This window comes from Zalophus californianus, chromosome 11 (assembly GCF_009762305.2).
Source record: "Zalophus californianus isolate mZalCal1 chromosome 11, mZalCal1.pri.v2, whole genome shotgun sequence".
Lineage (NCBI taxonomy): Eukaryota > Metazoa > Chordata > Mammalia > Carnivora > Otariidae > Zalophus > Zalophus californianus.
This window is the reverse complement of record NC_045605.1, coordinates 95704299-95724669: the sequence shown is the minus strand read 5'-3', so window position 1 is coordinate 95724669 and position 20371 is coordinate 95704299.

Here is a 20371-nt window from a genome sequence, read left to right as displayed (position 1 = left end):
AAGGTTACTTTGAGGGAGGGTTTTTAATTAAAGATTCAGCTTTTTAAATTAATATCAGACTGTAGTATTTCTACTTTTTCTTGTATCATAAGTTATGTTTTCAAGGAATTTGCTCATTTAATCTAAGTTGTCAAATTTGCTGGCATAAATAAATCAGTGGTACTTGATATCACCATATCTTTTAATGTTTATAGAATCTGTAGCAATGATCTTGTTTCTCAGTGACATAATCTATGTTTTCTCTCTTTCTCTCTCTCTCTCTTCTCTCACTCTCTCTCTTTTCTTGATCTGTCTTGACAGGGGTTTATAGATTTTATTTATTTATTTAAAAGCCTACCTTTAAAAAAAAAAGCCTACCTTTTATCCATGTTGACTTGTGTATTTTTTCTATCAATTTGATTTCTGCTTTCATCTTTATTAGGTCTTGCCTTCTTTATTTAGGTGTAATTTGCTGGTTTTTTTTCTAGTTTACTGAGATAAAAGTTTAGAAAAGTTGATTTTCCATGTATCTTTTTCTCTAATAATTGCATCTAAAGCATAAATCTCTCTGTAATCACTACTTTTAGATGCATCTCAGAAGATTTCCTTAGTCTTTAGTTCAAAATATTTTCTAATTGTTATTGTGATTTCTTCTTTGACCTATGGACTATTTAGGCATGTGTTGCTTAATTTCCAAACATTTGGACATTTTCTAGTTGTCCTTTTGTATAGGTTTTTTAATTGAATTTCACTCCAGTAGAGAGCATATTCTGTACAATTTTAACCCTTTGAAAATTTTTGTTATTTGCTTTATGGCTCATCATATAGTCTATTTTGGTAAATGTTCCACAAGCATTTAAGAAGAATATCTATTCTGAAGTTAATGAATATAATGTTTTATATATGTCTTAACTAGGTCAATCTGGTTAATCATTTTGTTTAACTATTCCATATTTTGCTACTTTATTGTTTGCTCACTTGTTTTATCATTTACTGAGAAGTATATTAAATTCTATAACTCTGGGCGCCTGGATGGCTCAGTCATTAAGCGTCTGCCCTCAGCTCAGGTCATGATCCCGGGGTCCTGGGATCGAGTCCCACATCAGGCTCCCTCCTCGGCGGGAAGCCTGCTCTCCCTCTCCCACTCCCGCTGCTTGTGTTCCTGCTCTCGCTGTGTCTCTCTCTGTCAAATAAATAAATCAAATCTTTAAAAAAAAAAAAAAGGATGAATACCCAACTTTAAAAAAAAATCTATAACTCTGATTTTGAATTTCTCCATTTCTTTTTAAAAATTTTGTTATTCTAGCTTTAAATATTTGAAGCTTTTATTTTTATTTTTATTTTTTTTAAGATTTTATTTATTTATTTGAGAGAGCGAGAATGAGAGAGAGCATGAGAGGGAAGAGGGTCAGAGGGAGAAGCAGACTCCCTGCTGAGCAGGGAGCCCGATGTGGGACTCGATCCCGGGACTCCAGGATCATGACCTGAGCCGAAGGCGGTCGCTTAACCAACTGAGCCACCCAGGCGCCCCTAAATATTTGAAGCTTTTAAACTGGGAGGATATGAATTTTGGAAAGTTTCTTCTTTTTTTTGCATTTAATAATATTTTTGCCTTTAAATCTACTTTGTTTGACAGTATAATATAATCATCAGCTTTTTGCTAATAGTTTCATGCAATATCTCTTTTCATTTTTTTTAACTCAACCTTTGTGCGCCTATATCATGTGTGTGTCTAATAAACCACTGATAGTTGGGTCTTGTATTTGTAGTCCAACTTGACAATTTAAAATTTTAATTGGACTTGTTAATCCTTTATAATTAATCTAATTACTGACATGGTTGGATTTAACACTTCCATCATGTGGTTCAATTTTTATCTGAATCATCTATTCTTTGTTCCTGAATTCCCCCATTCCTGCCTTTCTTGATTTATCAACTATTTTTATATTTTTCATTTCTGTTAGCATCTTAGTTAGAGATATATTTTTTTCTCCTAGTGAATCTGAATTGCATCTCGGCATTATTGAAGCCTACCTTAAGGTCAACCTTTTACTTCTTGAACAAAGCAAGAACGTTACCTCCTCTTGTCCTTTCTACTGTTATTGTGATTCATGTGCTCATGCATTTACTCTAAGCTTAGGATACATTATCGCTATTGCTGGGTTAAGTAATCAATATTGTTTTATATTCATCTACCTATTTATCTTTTTGGGTACCATTCATTCCTTCCTGCAGTTCTGTCCTTCCCTCTGGGGTTATTTTCATTCATTCCGAAGGTCTTCCTTTTGATTTCTTTTGGTGCCGGTTTGCTGGTAATAGTTTTCTGTTTTTGTTTGTGCAAAAATATGTTTATTTCACCTCTAACTTTAAAGGACATTTTTGGTAGGTATAGAATTCTAAGTTGGCAACTTTTTCTTTTAGCACCTTAAAGATTATTCTACTGTTCCCTAGCTTCCATAAATTCCAGTAAAAATCAGTTGTCTTCTTTTAAGGTAATGGTTCCTTTCACCTCTGACTGCTTTTATAGTTTGTCTTTGCTTTTTAGCAGTTCGTTATAAGCTTACATGTGATTTACCGTATATTTATCCTGCTTGGATTTTGCTGTGCTTTATATAACTGAATACAACTGAATCTGTGGTGTTTGGAAAAGTCTCGGGCATTATTCCTCAAACACTGATTGTGCCTTATGATTCTCTCTTCTTTCTGGTGCTCCAGTTACATGTGTGTTAGAATTTTGAATGTGCCTTACATATTTATCTCCTGTTATGCTCTGCTCTGCCCTCTGACCCCTGTATTTTTTCTCCTCATACTCAATTTGGATATTTTTCTATTGAGTTCATTTGAATTCACCGATCTGATCAAGTACTATGTCAAATCTGCTCTTAAATCTATCCAACAAGTTCTTAAATTTTGATTTTTTTTTTTCAATTCCAGAGTGGTCACTAGATTTTTAGAAAATATTCTAATACTCTGTTGGAATTCGCTACCTTTTGCCATTTAATGTTTCTTTTTCTCCATTTATTTTCTTTTTTTAAAAGATTTTATTTATTTATTTGACACAGAGAGAGAGAAAGAGCACAGAGGCAGAGGGAGAAGCGGGCTCTCCATTGAGCAGGGAGCCCAATGCGCAGCTCCATCCCAGGACCCTGGGATCATGACCTGAGCCGAAGGCAGACACTTAACCGACTGAGCCACCCAGGTGCCCCTCCATTTATTTTCATGTATTAATTATATATATATATATATATATATATATATATATATATATATATATATATTTATGTATGATTGCTAATTACGCCATCTGGATCATCAGTGGGTCTCATATTTTTTGGTGACTTTTTCCTACCTCCTTGCATGTCTACCACTTTTTAAATTGTCACTGCCAGACATTGTGTATAAAAGGATCATGGAGACTATATAAATTATGTCTTTCAGTAGCAAGGATTTCTTCTTTTCTCTGTTAGGAAAATAGGGGGAGAGGCTGATCTCAGTCTAAGACTGAGGTATGTAATGGATAGATTGCTGTATGAATAGGATTCAGCCCACTTCTGGTTCATCCCTGCTCTTTAGCTGCGATCCTCCCAGGTTTTTTGGTTAAGAACCTGAAAGCTCTCTGTCTCCTCAGCCCTGAAAAATCTGCCCTTTGGGTGTTCCGCGCTTAGCGCTTTCACCTCCCACACTGTACATGTCCAAAACATGACACATGTCTTGAGAAAGAAACTAGTGTGTGGTTCTTACAGGCCCCTCCTTTAACATGAGTTGGTCTCTTAACCACCTAAGCCAGGAGTTTTCACTCTGTCTTTACAGCTTAGCACCTTAGCTTCCTGGGTTCCCCAGGACACAGCAAATCTCCTACGGGGGAATATTGACCTTGCATTTTGACCTCCTTCAGTTTATAAAACAGTGCACCAGACCCGGGCAACCACCATAATGGATTATATCTCTTTCCCTCACCAGAGTCCCTCTGCTTGGGCCAAGCCAGATTCTCAGCCCATGCTCAAAATTGATCATTTCAATCCTATACAAACTCTGCCAGTTTTTCTTCCTCCTTTTCAATCTTTATGTATTCCTTCTCCTCTTTCTTTATTGTACTAGCTTGTTCTGTCTGCACCATGTTGAGTACAAGTAACAGGAGCAGATATCTTGTCTTACTGCTGATTCTGGAAGAAAAACATCTAGTCATTTCTTCATAGAAAATTAGCTAAAGTTTATCTATCTATCATCTATCTATCATCTCTCCTTTATCAGGTGGAAGATGTTCCCATCTACTGCTAATTTGTTGAAATTTTTTAAAAAATCATGAATGGGTGTTGAAGTCTGTCAAATTCTGTTAACAGAATAAACTGGTAAAGGTGAATTATACTGATTGATCTTGGAATGTTAAAACAAATTCACATTCCTGGAACGAATCTTACTTGGTCATGATGTACCATCACTTTTATGTGTGGCTGAGTTGCATCTGTTAATATTTTTTCTTTTTAATAGATTTTACTTTTGAAGGTTTAAATTTACAGAAAAATTGAAAAGACAGTATAGAGTTCCCATGCTCCTCACCCCATTTCCCCTATTAATCACATTTCCCATTACTATGATACAGTAGTTACAGTTAGTGAGCCAGTATTGATATTTTATTATTAACCGAAGTCTGTAATTTATACAGAGTTTAGTTGGTCATCTTTTCCTAGTTTCTTTAGGTGGAAATTTACACCTAGTTTGATTTGAATTGTTCTCCTTTTCTAATATAAGCAGTTAATGGCATACATTTCTTTATAAGCACTGCTTTAGCCGCCTTCCACGCATTTGGAGGTGTCGTATTTTCGTTATTATTCAGTCCAAAATATCTTCTAATTTTTTTCTATGATTTCCTCTTTGGCCAATGCATTATTTAAAGACACATTGTTCTATCTCTAATTATTTGAGCATTTTCTAGGTGTCTTATTGTTAATATCCAACTTAATTCTGTTGTTCACAGAGAACAGACTTCGTAAGATTTCAATATTTTGAAAATTTTTGAGGCTCATTTTATGGACTACCATATGGACTCTCTTGGTAAATGTTCTATATGCACTTACAAAGAATATGTATTCTGCAGTTGTTTGGTGTGGTATTCTAGAAATGATGATTAGATTTTGATCTAATAGTTGACTCCTGAACAATGTGGGGGGTTAGGGGCACTAACTCCCAATGCAGGCAAAAATCTGCATGTTACTTTTGACTCCCCCAAAATGTAACTACTAAATAGCCTACTATTGACCAGAAACCTGATAACAAAAAGTCAATTAACCCATATTTTTTGTTGAATGCATTATATACTGTAGTCTTATAATAAAGTAAGCCAAGGAAAAGAAAATGTCATCAAGAAAATCATAAGGATTCTTGCTCTTTTAAGACAGTCTGATAAGCTCTGCTTTTTAACTGGAATGTTTAATTCATTAGCATTTAACATAATTCCTGATGTTGTTGAGTGTAAGCCTATCAGTTTTGCTGTGTATTTTCCATATGTCCCATGCCTCTTTTGTTCCTCTGTCCCTTTTATCCTCTGTTATTTTAGATTAATTAAGCATTTAAAAAACAATCTTTTCTCTATTCACCTTTCAGCTAAACCTCCTTGCATTATTTTGTAGTATTTGCTCTAGGGACTCCAGTAGGTATCCTTAGCTTCTCAGAGATATTTTATCACTTCCCATCAGCGGTAAGAACTTTGTAACAATCTCTTGTTTCTTTGTGTTACTTTTTTCATATATATTACTACTATAGACGTTATAAACTCTGTAATACAGGATTATAATTTTTCCTTCAATTATATCTATTAAATTAAATCTTATATAAATTATAATTTATATTATAATATATAACATAAATTATCAATTTATATTAAACCTTTTAAATTATATTTCTATCTTTTAAATTAAATTAAGAGAATAACTTTTTTTTCAATAACTACTTCCTTGTTTGCCATTTCTAGAGTTCCTAATTTTCTCTAAATCTGAGTTTCCTTCAGGTGTAACTTCCCTATGGCCTGAAGAACTTCTTTTACTCTTTCTTATAGAGCAGGTCTGCTGGCAATGAATTCTCTTGGCTTTCACTTATTTGGAATGTCCTTTTTCCCACATGTTTGAAGGATATTTTTTTCTGGGTATACGATTCTGGATTTAGTTTTTCCTCTCAGCACAGTAATGACGGCAGTCCGTTCCGTTCGGGCCTCCCTGGTCTCTGGTGATATGTCATCCCTCATTCATATGCACACCTCTGGATGCAATATGTCTTTTTTGTTTGCTTTGTTTTTACTAGCTGCTTTCAAGTTTTCCCCTTTCTTTTTGGTCTTTAGACTACAGTCTGCCTAAGTACGATTTCCTTCTGTCTTTATTTTCCTTGGGATTCAGTGAGTTTACCGGATATGTAGATTATGTTTTCCACCAAGTTTGGGGCATTTTCAGCCAGTGGTTGTTCCAAATATTTTTTTCTGCTCCAGTGTCAATTTCCTTTCCTTCTGAGACTTTAATTACACACATGTTAGGCCAAATAATAGTGTCCCATGGATTTCTGAGGCCCTGCTTAGTTTATTTCATCCTCTTTCCCCCTTCGGATGGAATACTTTCTGTTTATCAGGCTCAAGTTTGCGGACTCTTCTGCCAACTCCCATCTGTTGTTATGTGAGCTTTTCATTTCATATATTGTACTTTTTGGTTTCAAAATTGCTGTTTAATTCTTCTTTAGAGTTTCTATTTCTCTGCCTTAGTTTTCTGTTTATTCATCATGAGCATTTTTCCTTTAAGTTCTTGAGCATATTTATAATATCTGCTTTAAATTCCTTATGCAAATTCTAACATCTTTGTCATGCAAATGTTGGTTTCTTTTTTTTTTTCTTTTTTAATTTTAAAAAAGATTTTATTTTTTTGTTAGAGGGAGAGAAAGAGAGCGAGCACGAATAGGGGAGTAGGGAGCAGAGGGATAGGGGAAGCAGACTCCCCACTGAGCAGGAAGCCTAACCTTCCTGGGACCTCAGATCATGACCTGAGCCAAAGGCAGACGCTTAACCCACTGAGTCACCCAAGCGCCCCCAAACCTTGGTCTCTGTTAATATTTTTTCCCTGAACTCTGGGTCATATTTTCCTGTTTCTTCATACATGTCTTGTAATTTTTCTTATTGTGAATGGTATGTTGAGAGAGTGTAGAATCTGTTATCTTCCCATGAAGAGCGTTGATATTCATTCCGGCAATCAGTTAACTCGGCTGGACTCGAAGTACAAACTGTCTCCTCTCCAAGGGGCAGCAGCTGAAATCTTTCGTTATTTCTTTCAGACCTCTATTCTTGCTTTTGACCAGTAACCTTGGAATCTCCGGGGTCAGCCCAGGATTTTTTAGAGTTTATACCCAGTTTGTTGGTTCCTCCTTTTACGGCTTCATCCTTTCTGGGATTCACCGTCATATTCTATTTGCTCTTGCTGCCCCAAACTCCATCATATGACTCCTCGGGCAGTTTCCAGGAGTTTCCCTCCTCAGTGAGACTAGAGTTTTCTGCTTCAGTTTTAGCCATCCATACTGCACGGACCAACGAGTGCTGTCAGGTTAAAAAACAAACATGATTTTTCTTTTTTCTTTTTTTTTTTTTAAAGATTTTATTTATTTGACAGAGAGAGAGAGACACAGTGAGAGAGGGAACACAAGCAGGGGGAACGGGAGAGAGAGAAGCAGGCTCCCTGCAGAGCAGGGAGCCCGACGCGGGGTTCAATCCCAGGACCCTGGGATCATGACCTGAGCCAAAGGCAGACGCCTAACGACTGAGCCATGCAGGTGCCCCAAAAAACAAACATGATTTTTCAAACAGTTTCCCTTCTCACTCATTTCTGACTTCTATTCACTCTTTAGTACCTCAAAATAGTTGTGCTTTTATATTTTGTTCAGAGTGTACAATTACTACCCAAAGGAAATTTTAACTCAATGAAAGCCATTTCATTGTTACTGGACATGGAACCAGTTCATGCTATTTTAATAGCTGTATTTTTGTAATGTATTTTAAAAAATGTCTTGCAGGTTCCCCTTCTTTTCAATACTTTATTGACTATTGATGATTCATTCATCCTGATAAACTTCAGACTTATTTGGTTATACTTCAAAAAAAAAAATCCCTGAGGGATATTAAATGGAATTTCATTACATTTGTAGATGTTTTTTACAGATTAATTTATTAATTTTAGAGAGAGAGAGTGTGCGAGCAGGGGGAGATGGAGAGAGTCCTCAAGCAGACTCCCCACTGAGCGCAGAGCCGGACACGCAGCTCGATCTCATGACCCTGAGATCATGACCTGAGCCAAAATCAAGAGTTGGACACTTAACCGACTGAGCCACCCAGGCACCCCTACATCTGTAGATTTATATGTACAATTATTGCTTGATAGCCTTATAATATTGGGACTTTCCTCCTCTAACAGTAGATGTCTCCATTGGTTTTCTCATATTTTACGTTGCTCACAAACATTTTATAGTTTTCTTCCTCTAGATGCTAGTCCCTTGAGCGATTTATCACAAACTATTTGGTAATTAAAAAAAAAAGTTTTTGTGGGGCACCTGAGTACAGCAGTCAGTTAAGCATCTGCCTTCAGCTCAGGTCATGAGCTCAGGGTCCTGGGATCGAGCCCCGCTCCCCACTGAGCGGGGAGTCTGCTTCTCCCTCTCCCTCTGCTCCTCCCCGTGCTCCTGTTCTCTTTGTCTCTCTCTCAAACAAAGAAATAAAATAAAATTTAAAAACTTTTGTAAGAATTTGAGCACAATCTTCCTTCTTTTTTTCCAAACACGAGAAATGGGATTAGCCATATTTACCCACTAGGGCTGTATCATTCGGACCCCAGTTATAAAAGCAGAAAGCACCCTGGTTTACCAGAGAAAGAGAAGTACAGAGGGGATTGTTTAATCAGGCCCTGGAGGACTGAAAGCACAGGACAGCAGCTCTGAGGACACACAGAGACAGTGGCCTTTGGAAATATCTACCACCCCAGGGCTACGGGAGGAGGGGAAGAGATGTTTGTGGAGGAGGTGTCCCATGGGGCTGGGACTCAGACCTCGCTGGAGCGGTTGCTGCCCGGCCAGTGCTAGCATCTCCAGAGCTCAAAGGAGAGGCTCTGCATCGCTGTCACTTAGGCTCCTGGGACGAGGGTGCTGTTGGCTGCTCGTTGCACATCGAGATCTCAGAGGAGAGCCTCACATCGCTGAGACTCTGACCCTTAAGGAAGGGGCCCTGCCCAGCTGTTGCTAGCACCTCCAAGGGGATGCAATGAGGCTATTCCTGGGACTCCTGAAGGAAGTTGGAAAGAGGAACCAACGTCCTTCAGAGCCAGCTGCCACTGCCAAGGTCAACAGCCTTTGCTGGGGTTATACTGACAGGAATGGATGCGAGCAAGGAGGAAGGGATGTGAGTCCCTCCTCCCCTTCTCTTGCCTCAGATGGCAGAGAGCCAGCTGACAAGTGAGAAAAGAAATGATCAGATTGAGCCTGGCATCACAGAGCAGAGCAGAGAAGAGTGGGCGTGGAACTGTCTCAAAACGGGAGACACCGTCCTAACATTCATCGTCTCTAGCCCTGGGGTGACAGTCACAGTGCTCATCTCTGGGGGATATTAATTACTCTTCAAGTTGAATCACACTGTCACCTGACTATCCTGTGACCTAAAGACTAAATTGTGAAATCAACCATCATCAACAGTCCTTTAATGAAATCCTACGGGGAAAAAGGGAGATAGTGAAAAGGAAATTAGCAATATATACAAATATAAACACACACACACACACACACACACACACACACACACACACACACACACACACAATAAGCAAGAAGCAAATACACATTATTGCAATAGTCCTTGCTTCCCTTATGGGTCACCCAGTCAGAGCTGATCTTACAATTTCCTTCTTCTACCATCCATGCCGTGTTCCATATTAGATGGTTTTGTGGTCCAACTGTGCATTCTGCAACAACCTGATTTTTCAGGGATCCTGCCTTTTTTGCTTGCAGTAGCTTTACATTAGCTTCTATTATTGGACGTGGAGGAGTTAAGAGGTGTCCTCAGAAAGTCCTCTGGGTTTCCGACGTAGGCTGTTCATTCATTGCAGAATTGAAGCAGCCTCATTTGATGACCAGCATCAATCGCATGAGGCAATAGAGTAACCTCCTCTTGGGCCCGTTGGTTCAATGGCAGGAGGAACCCAGAATTCCCAGTCTCACCCACTAACCGAGTGTGGCCCATTGCTGGGTTCCACAGGGGAAGCATTTTCCCCCCGGGGAACAGAGATTACCAAATCAGCAGAGCTCACAGTTGTGGGGATAAGCAACAGAGATTGTGCAGGTGGTTATCAGGTATCACAGGGAGAGAAGTCACTGCCAGGCTCTGTTTTCTGGTGCTGTTCTTGTGGACGTGGGAGGGTAATGCCTGGTACTGATGGCTGAGTGAGAGCATATTCTGCATCCTAGGACAGAGCCCCCACTTCCCAGGGTGTTGTCCCTAGAGTACAAGCACGACTGAGTCTTCTGAAAGCCATTCCACTCTCCAGTGAGGCTGCTGGCTTCGGATGATGTAGTGTGGGTAAGACGAGGGATTTCTACGGGCCCAAGTCCATTGTCACCCTTTTGCCATGCAATGAATATCTTGGTCAGGAGCGGACGTCAGGGAGAAAATCATGATGGCAAATCAGGCATTCCATCTGTCCAGAGATGGCAGAAATCTATACACAGGCAGAATATTGATTGAATAAAAAATAAATAGTGAGATAATGCCCTGGGAGAGAGAGGAGAGAGAGAGAGAGAGAGAGAGAGAGAGAGAGTGTGTGTGTGTGTGTGTGTGTGTGTGTGTGCGTGCGTGCATGAAGGAGCAGCTTGGGTGTGTGTGTGTGTGTGTGTGTGTGTGTGTGTGTGTGTGCGTGCATGAAGGGGCAACTTGGGGAAGGTTGTAAGAAAGAGAAATCTCTTCATCTTTCATCATTATAAGTCAAAGTGATGCCTACAATGAAGAAATCAAGCACTAGAACTATAAGCGGGTTATTTAGAAATATGGTGATTAAACAACATTAGAAACAACTAACCGAGAGCTGTTGCATGCATGTGGAGAGCGGATGAAGTGAGCCAGAAAGGCTGGATTTTGTTATGTCTTTTTTTTTTAAAGATTTTATTTATTTATTTATTTGAGAGACAGAGAGGGAGAGAGAACATGGGCAGTGGGAGGGACAGAGAGAGAGGGAGAAGCAGCCTCCTTGCTGAGCACAGAGCCTGACGTGGGGTTCATGGGGCTCAATCCCAGGACCCTGAGATCATGATCTGAGCCAAAGTCAGACGCTTAACTGACTGAACCACCCAGGCACCCCTGGATTTTGTTATAAGGCTTAAAGACCCACTGGACATCTAAAAAAGTGATGTACTGCTTTGACTAAAATTAGAGCTATGTAAATAGAAAAAGGAATCTTGCCCTTAGATCTGAGTCTAGAGAGTTGTCATTTCCAAGATTCCTGCCCCCTAAGGAGCATGAGGGTTTCTGCGCTAATCCAGGGAAGGCGCCTCTTCTGGGAGCACTTTACCGCCCTCTGCTGGAATCCCGAAGTAATACCCCGCCAGCCCGCCAGCCCGCCAGCCCGCCGGCCGCCTGGTGGCTTAGCGGGTGCGCTGGTTAGGGAAGCTAAGCTGGGCCCCACCGTCAGGCACCCACGGATGGTGGGGGGCACTCTGACGGGGTCCTTTGTCTTCAGGGTGTCTGGGATAGGTCCTCGTACCAGGGCGGCCAGACCAGCAGCCTGTCCTCCGTTTGGGCGCTGTTGCCCACATTTGAAGAAGAGCCCCTAGGCCCTACCAGCCCACAAGATGTTTGCCATCTATAGGGCTGTGGTTCACTTTCAGGAACTTTCTCCAACCTGGCCTCATCTATGCTGTGTTTAGAAATTCCTCAAAACCCATGGTGTGCACTTGTCTCTTTACCTTATTCTAATGCACCTACAATCCCCGCTTCCTGCCCCACCCCCCACACTTGTACATTTTCTAGGTCATTTTAGTCAGGGTTGGAGTGGGATTCAGGGAAGTCAGACCTCCTAAGCACACTTTCCTTGGGTCTGTGTTTTCTAACTGCAACATGTCCACTTCTTGGTTCTGGTCTCATCTTTCCTGGGGGAGAAGTTGCCCGGCCAGAGAGGGGATGAGAAATTCCTCAGGCTGAACTTAGCATTGCCAAGACTGCACTGCCCCTCGCAGGGATGCTTGCACATGAGGGGCATAAACCACGTAGTGGAGAGTTTCAGACAAGGGTCATGGGTCTTCCTATTCGCTAGAATCCCGACACGTGGACAGCAGCTCCCACACCTCTGCTGAGAACAGTCTCACAGGGTCCATGCACCCACCTGCCGACCACATAGTGTTTCCAGCTGAGAGAGGAATGAGCACTTCGGGCAGGCGTCATCACTGGAGCCAAAAGGTGACACACTTGGACAGGGTTTAGAGTATCATGGAATTAGAGATTCAAGAAGGGAAGTGACTTTATGGACAAAGAGCCCATCCCTCCCCATCTAGCACCTCCATCCCTCCCTCTACCTTTTCCCTACCAGGAGGCCCCAGCTTCTGTCTACATTCCCTCCAGTGACAGGGAGCTCATTATCTGCTGTTTCTGGAAGGATCTGACTCAGAGTATTTCTTTCTCCCATCCTTAATCTGCCCCATTCCGTCCCCTACATCTCGGTCTTGGTTCTGACCCACGTTTCCCCCCCCGACCCCCGTGATGGCCTCCAAGCATTTGACAAGGAGCAAGTCCCCTGAGGGGTCCCCTCTCTAGGGAAGCTTGATTAATTAGGACTCTTCCAGCTACAGGTGCTAAAGCTCAGCTCCTCCCAGCTTAAGTAAAACAAGAGGAATTTCTAGGCCTCTCCCCTGGGAGAGCAGAGTGTAGCCGGCGCCCGGAGAGCCAACGGTGCCATCTGGGAGCTGTTGTTTGCTGGGGCTCCCTTTTCCTTGGCTGAGCTGCTTTCACTTCTGGGCAGGGTGGGAAAGGTGGTCCCCAGCAGAAAGAGACCATCAAATCCTTGATGGCCCTAGGGCACTGGGCAGGGTTAGTTACAGTGACAGAAGGACAGATATTAGAGGTGGCTCCATAAGGGTGTCTATGCCCAGGTCAGAGGCGAAAGTCAGAGGTCCAGCCCACCTGAGGTGTGGCGCCAACATTTTCAAGTTTCCAGTCCTGAGTGCCCAGAGGTCTGTGGCTGGGAGCCTGAGGCGTCTATGAAGCCACAGGATGAGCCTGGAACCTTCCTAGAGAGCTGATTTTCTTCAGTGGAAGTAATTTCAAGCACTATTTTTAGATAAAACAAAAATGGAAACATCATGGAGCAGAATGCAGAATCTGTATGTGATTTTGAGTCAAAACCCAAGGCTTCAAAGAAATGTCACACTTGTGGCAGGTACTTTGGGCTGGTTGCCAGGCCTGCCAGGTAAACTTGCTCATGCTTGCATTAGCAGGCATTTCAGGGGGGAGTGAAGAAAGTGCTGGAAGAGAGGCCCTGGGACCCATGGTCTGGCCACGGGCTCTGGGGCTCCCCCGAGCTGCAGGGCAGGCCAGTGAGGCGATGGGTCACTTCAGAGACCCCTGCTCCTGCTGGGGCCCTACGCACAGCTCCGTGCTCCCACCAGCGTCGGCTCATCCTCATGCCCACCTCCCCAGGTGTGCTGACCCATCAGGAGGCCATAACTGGCTCTAGAAACTGGCCCCAAGGGTAGGAATCAGAACGCAGGCCAAGTGAGAACCTGCAGGCCCCAGCAGGACATGCCAGCTGAGAAGAGCTGGGAGCAGGTGTCAGCTCCTTCTTGCAGCTTTTCACCGAGCAGTGGGCACCTAGGCAGGGCGTTCCCCGAAATCTTTGACCTTAGAAGCTCATGGAACCAACTCTTTGGAACAGACCTCAGCCTGAGTGCCTGAACGAGGTCCTGGGCGCCCCACTGGACCAGGGTCACCCCCTCAAGGTTCTGGATCATGGGGAGATGTGGGGGTCCCAGGTAAGAGGCCAGGGAAACTGGGGGACAGTGGGGTACATGCAAGGGGAATGGGATAGCAATTATTTACCAACTGCCTTGGACAGGTTTTGATGGTGTAACTGGGACAGTTGTCCTGGCTGAAAACGAACCTGTCACGTGGAGCAAGATGGAGACTCAAATCCAGCCCACATTTATTGAGCCCCTACTGTGTGCCAGGAACTGTGCTGGGAGCCTTCATGTATGTTATCTAGTTCGACGTTCACGAAAGCACAGAAGTCTAACCTATCCACATTCGAGAGGGTTAATGGGAAAGCGGAAGAGGGAGAAATCAGGCTCCCCTCGGCTAGGGCTCGGACATTCTCTCTGGGGCAGATGGTGTGAGAGTCCAGCCATCTGCTCTTGGCTGCTCCTTTGCCCCTCTCCATCCTAGCTCGTTGGTTCTCCAAGTTCAGTTTCCATTAGAGTCACTCCTCGCGGTTGCGCACCCAAAACCAGGTGGATACGGACATGTTGGGGGGGGAATCAAGGGGCTTTCCAGGGTCGTTGTGTCTGTACTCAAGTTTTGCCTGACCACTGTAGACCTTGTCCCAGAATAGGCTGTGACCCTATGAACTTGAATTATCCCCACGTTGCAGGTGAGAGAGTGGGGCTTGGAGGCATCATCCGCCCAAGGTCACACACATGGTGCCGACAGGTGTCGAGCCAAGGGTGTCTGACCCCGTGACCCTGTGCCTAGCCACCCCTGCAGTGCCTGGACTTTGAGTCCCATCATTCCTGAAGACCCTCACCTGTGTGCTGACAAAGCTGGGATTGCCCGGCAACTTGGGGGCAGAGCTGACCGCGGGCCACAATTCAGACTCTGTGTTTGTGTTTGTGCGTCACACGCTCGGCTGAGGCGCCTGGGTCCCCGAACCCCAGGTACAGTAAAGCTTTCCCCTCTGAGCTCCAACTTCCATCTCTTACTGCGGGATTTTCCCCTTCTGCAAGCCCAGCCGGCCGCCCTGCTCCCCGCTGCCTTGCTTCTTGGAGTTGAAGGTGGCACTCTGGAAAAGTCTGCCTGTTGTTCTCAGCAAGCGACCGCTCCGGGTGCAGTGGCGTGGCCGGCGGGCTGTCCTGACACGGCTACAGTATCTCCCATCCCACATTCTCCTTTCGGTGTGACCCTGACCCCGCTGCCATCAAAGGCTAGGACCTGTGCCCCTCCCTTGGACCTGCGCACAACTTGGTGACTGCCTCACCCGGGAGAGTAGGGTAGAAGATGCTGTGTGACCTTGGGGGCTAGCGACTCTGCCTCGCTGTCTCTGGACACTCACTCTTGGGATCCCGTCAAGCAGAGATTGGCACAGCCCTGCCAAGGGGAAGGCAGGACCTGACCTGGGAAGCCCCAACTAATCCATGCAGAGAAACCTCATGGACCCCACGTCAAGCAGAGATTGGCACAGCCCTGCCAAGGGGAAGGCAGGACCTGACACTCGTGTCTGGTCCTGGCAATCCTCAGTGTGGCCACTAGATGACAGGCCAGGGCCACGCGGGGCTCCTGGACGGGCCACCCTCAGCAGACCTGACCCTGGGAGCCTGTTTCTTCCACTGGGTTTGGCTGCCAATGATGGCTGGGTCAGCCGCAGCTGTGGGGGCCCAGGCTGTGAGGGCTGATCTGAGGTAAGCAAAGGGCTGTGTTCTAGGATGCCTCACTCTCCAGTCCCTTTGGCCACATCTTCCCATTGAATCTAGTAGGTTTCTGGTCTGGCCTTAGGACCCTAGACCCCTAGACCTTCGTTCCCCTTTCTTTCCTGGGCTGTGTTTATGCCACACTCATCCGGGGCTGAGGACTAAGGTAGGAGCCCGAGACGGTCTGCAGCCTGTAAACCTCAGGGTCCTCAGCGCTAGCGCGCCCTGCAAGCTCAGCGGGAGGACCCGAGTGTCTTCACCCCGCCCCCCACGTGTCACTCAGCTGCCATGGCAACCTGGAGCAGCAGGAAGGACACATATGGGATGAGGAAACCGATGCCCATGGATGAGAAATGACTGGTCTCTGGTCACCCAGCAGAGCCTGGATTGAGACCCAGATCTGCCCTGCTTCTCTCACCCCCCCCACACTCTCACGCTGCTCTCATCACCCTGTGTTCAGTGGCTAGTGTGGCCCTTTCCCACTCACTCTGCTTGAGAGGGGCCCCTCTGCTGCCTTGTGACCCAAAACATCCACGCTCCTGGGGGCCCGCGGCCAACACCTTGACGCCGCGCTTTGCCGGGCACAGTGGCCCTAGGAACTGCTCAGATGGCCCATGCTGGCTTGAGGGCAAGCCCTAGGAGAAAAAGTCTAGGGCACAGAATTAGACAGTCTGGAGCATTTTTCACCAAGCTTCAGTCCCTCAGCTGTGAAATGTGGGTCACTTTACGGAATCATAAAACCAGAAGCGCAGCTATATTTGAAAGTGCTTGGTGACAGCAGCGGCAATGGTCACCCTCAGGGCATCCTTACTGGGTGCCAGGCTCTGAGCTAAGCCCCTTTGTGACGTGGTCTCCCTGTGTCCTCACAAAAGCCCTGTGAGGTCAGTATCATTAGTGTTTGCTTTGTATTGATACGTATGTTTATAACATAGAGAGTGCACAAGCCTGGAGAGTGCAGCTCAGTGACCGTTTACACCTGTGAAGCCAGCACCTTGAAGGCCCCCTCCAACCCCTCAGTCACTGCCTGGCCAAACGTAACGCCAAAGGGGCTCCTGGCCGGCTCAGTCGTGGAGCGTGCGACTCTTGATCTTGGGGTCGTGAGTTCGAGCTCCAGGCTGAGTCTAGAGATTACTAAAAAAATAAATAAATAAATAAGTAAGTAAATAAATAAACTAAAACAAAGGTAACACTATAAAGTTGGGGTTATGTATGCCCATTTCACAGATGAGTAAACTGGGGGCACAGGGAACGGCTGTGCACAGCTGCCGATGGGTAGGACCGAGATTAGTCTGCCTCTTACCCAAGCATCTGGTGATCCACATAAGCCAGAAGGCAGCGACTTCTCCTTCCTCTTCTGCCCCCTCTCACATTCCTCCTGGCCCTCCGCCTCCGACTTCTCCTCTACCTCTCCGCCCCGCAGCCTCTCCTTGAGGGCTACCTTACTGTCATTTCATAAATTTACCACCAGATGGAGCCAAAGGACCAAGTGCAGAATTGAGGCAGGCCTCCCAGCGCCCGGTGTTGGGCCTGGGGAGCCCTCAGGGTTTCTCGGGCTTTGGGTGGGAGGCAGGGGAAGTTGCTGGTGGTCATCCTGGGCCCTGGTCAACAGATATGACAGAGGTGACCCCCACCCAGGCCCCAGTCCTTTGACACCCAGACAGACAAAAGGGTGGAATGCAGGCTGGGGCTCAGAGTGAGGCGAACGCTGGACTGGGAGCTAAGAAAGCCAGGTTCTAGTGTGACCCTTTCCCCTCCCTTGTCACCGGCTCTCTGAGTCACTGACCTGCCCTGTCTCAGTGGGCCGCGTTTTCTACCAGTAAGGTCTAGTTGGTCCCACCTCTGCCTCTGCATTTGCTCTCCCTTCACCTGGCAGACTCTCCCGTCCAGTCAGCCCATTTAGTCAGCCAGCCTAAGAATCTCATTGCCACCACCACCACCCCCGCCCCGCCCCGCCCCCGCCGCCAGAAGCCTTCCCTGACTGCGCAGTCAATGCATCGATTGCCTCGGCTGTCCTGTGTGATGACTCAGTGAGAGGGAGACTCAGCCTAAGGCTGTTGGTGGTCTTTCACCCGGCTTCCCAGGGTAGCTGGATTGGAGGGGGCCCCAGCTGGGATGCTTCACCTTATGCAGGCAATTAGGAGTGCTGAGAGGCTGGTCTGGCGTCGTCCCTCATCTGGGTCCAGTCGGCATGTGCATCTCCAGCCCCTAGAAAGTCAGCCTTGCAGAAAGCGGGTCAGGAAGAGCCTTCAGAGCTCATTAATCACACCATGGCTCAGGTCCTGCAGCACCTTGGTGCTCAAGACCATGGCCCAGCACTGCCTTGGGTCCTCAACTCAGGGCTCCCCAGAAGGCCCTACAGGCGGTCTCCCAGGTCTAAGGACCTGGCCACATGCCTTCCCTGGCTGGAAGTTCCTCACCAGTCCCCTCCTCTGATGGAGAAGACGCATCTGGGTCCGGGTGGGGAGGGGGTTCCTCTTAGCCCGCAAGTATGTGCATCTGGTGGGCAGTGGGGAAAGGGGTCTGAAGAAGCTGCCTTCTCAGGCTGAAGTCCTGTGGGGCTCCCTTGGACCCCTGTTGGAAAACACCAGGGCTGTTAAAGCCCAGCATTTGAAACCTGCGCTCCAGGCCTGATCCTGAGGATGAAGAACTGTTTGGGCAGGTTCTGAGCAGAAGAGCATGAGCTTCTTCTCCTGTGACATGGGGGTGGTCTCTCTGCCTATTTTCCTCATGGAGTAGGTGTGAGGATCAGGTAAGCTGAGGGACAGGACAGGGTTCTGAAAGGTGCCCTGAAAATGCAAGGCCCCAAAAAGTTTCAGTCCCCTGGATCCTAGGGGCAGTTAGCTAACCTGGAGAGCTGAGGGTCTGCTCTTTTAATTACTCAAACTTTCAAATTATATTTTAACCTTAGGATGAAATTATTTTTTTAAAAACATGACCTATTTCCCTACCTTATTAAATAGAATATCCTTTAGTATAAGTTGTACTGATGCTTTTGAAATCTACTGATGCCACTTTGTTAGGCTTTTATTTATTTTCTTAAAGATTTATTTATTTACTAGAGCAAGAGAGCAGGGGGAAGGGCAGAGGCAGAGGGAGAGAGAGAATCTCAAGCACACTCCCCAGTCGTAGGGCTTGATCCCAGGACCCTGAGATCATGACTTGTGCCGAAATCAACAGTCGGACGCTTAACTGACTGAGCCACCCAGATGCCCCTGTTATGCTTTTTTTTTTTTTTTTCTGCACCCTGGTGCAGAAGCAAGCCCACAGCAGCTTCTCAATAGCAGCCAAACACATGAATGGAAAACAAGTCCAACGTCGGCTGGGAGGGTCCTTCCACAGCACAAGTGAACACCCAGCACTGTGTGAGTGAGTGCTCCTTGCCTGTCACCCTTCTCCCTGGAACTAGATGGTAAGTTCCTGGGGACAAGGGGGGCAAGGCTGTCCCTCCTTTTGGCAGTGCTGCCAGTCACTGGCCCCCGAGGGCCGAGGGCCGGGGTGGGGACCTGAAAGGTGACTCTGGGGGTGCTGTCCACGGTGCTGAAGAGAACTGACAAGTGACTAATTCCTCTGCCTGAGATGGATGCTGGGAAGTGGGGGGATTTGCTTCAGGGCCGCCAGGAATGGATTTTTCATCTCCAAATCTCAGCCAGCACATTTTGTTCTGACATTTCCTTGGCACCTTTGCCAATGACGTGATGTTTCCTGTGTGGCTCTTTCCCCTGCCTTCCAAATTCCTTGGAGAATTGTCATGTTGCCCACCATGCTCTCCCACAGCTGTAGGCACCTCCAAACTTGGACGCATCACCCAGAGACCCATATTAAAGAGACTAAAGTGTGACTTTTCTTTGATAGGGAAGTTTTGGAATTTCGGTGGATGAACAAGGAAACAGGCTCAGCCCGGTGAAGGGAGTTGTTTAAAGTCACATGGCCAAGACAGGCGAGAATGCAGGATAAAGGGGGATCTTCAAATTCACGAGCTATTGATATGTTATGATGCTAGGAAGCTGCAGGCAGAGGCATGGGGTCGTCCACAGGATGGAGGTCAGGGTGTTCCTGTTTAGCTGAAGGAAATGCCCTTGGCTTAAGCCTTGAAACCAAATCCCCTAGCCCCACCTTCATCCCATTGACCTCTCAACCATCCTGCAAGGGTGGTGTCACCATTATCCCCATTTTCTAGATGAGAAGATGGAGGCCCGGAGGGGCAAAACCACCATTTCAAGCCTCCACAGCTACCTCCCCGCCACGGTTGGCGCGAAGCTGGTGGGAGGAGCGTTGGCAGGAGCGGCGTTCCTGAAGCAGGCCTGGCAGAAGGTGTGTTTGGAAATCATAACCTCTTCTTCCTTCTCTTGAAGGAAACAATCCTCACATGTCAGAGTGGGAAGAAGCATCTCTGCTCACGCCACCCGGCACCTTGGTGATTCCACAGCCTTTAAGCACATTCTCCTGAGAAGATAATGGGAAAGACGATGAAAATCAAAGCCAGTGAAGTGGCCGCCTGGAAGGCAATGGGGAGCTGCTCAGCAGGCGTGGAGAGAGGCTGGGCTGAACGCGAAGCATGAAGGACATCTGAGGACACCTCTTATCTCCTGAGAGCACACAGTCAGGCCTGGCCAGGATAGCAAAAGCCCACTGCGCTCCATCCAGGGCACCCGGGCTCCACCCCCAGTCCCACAGCTTCGAGTTCTGGGATCACAGTTCGAGTCATCTGTGAGGAGAGAACTGCCCT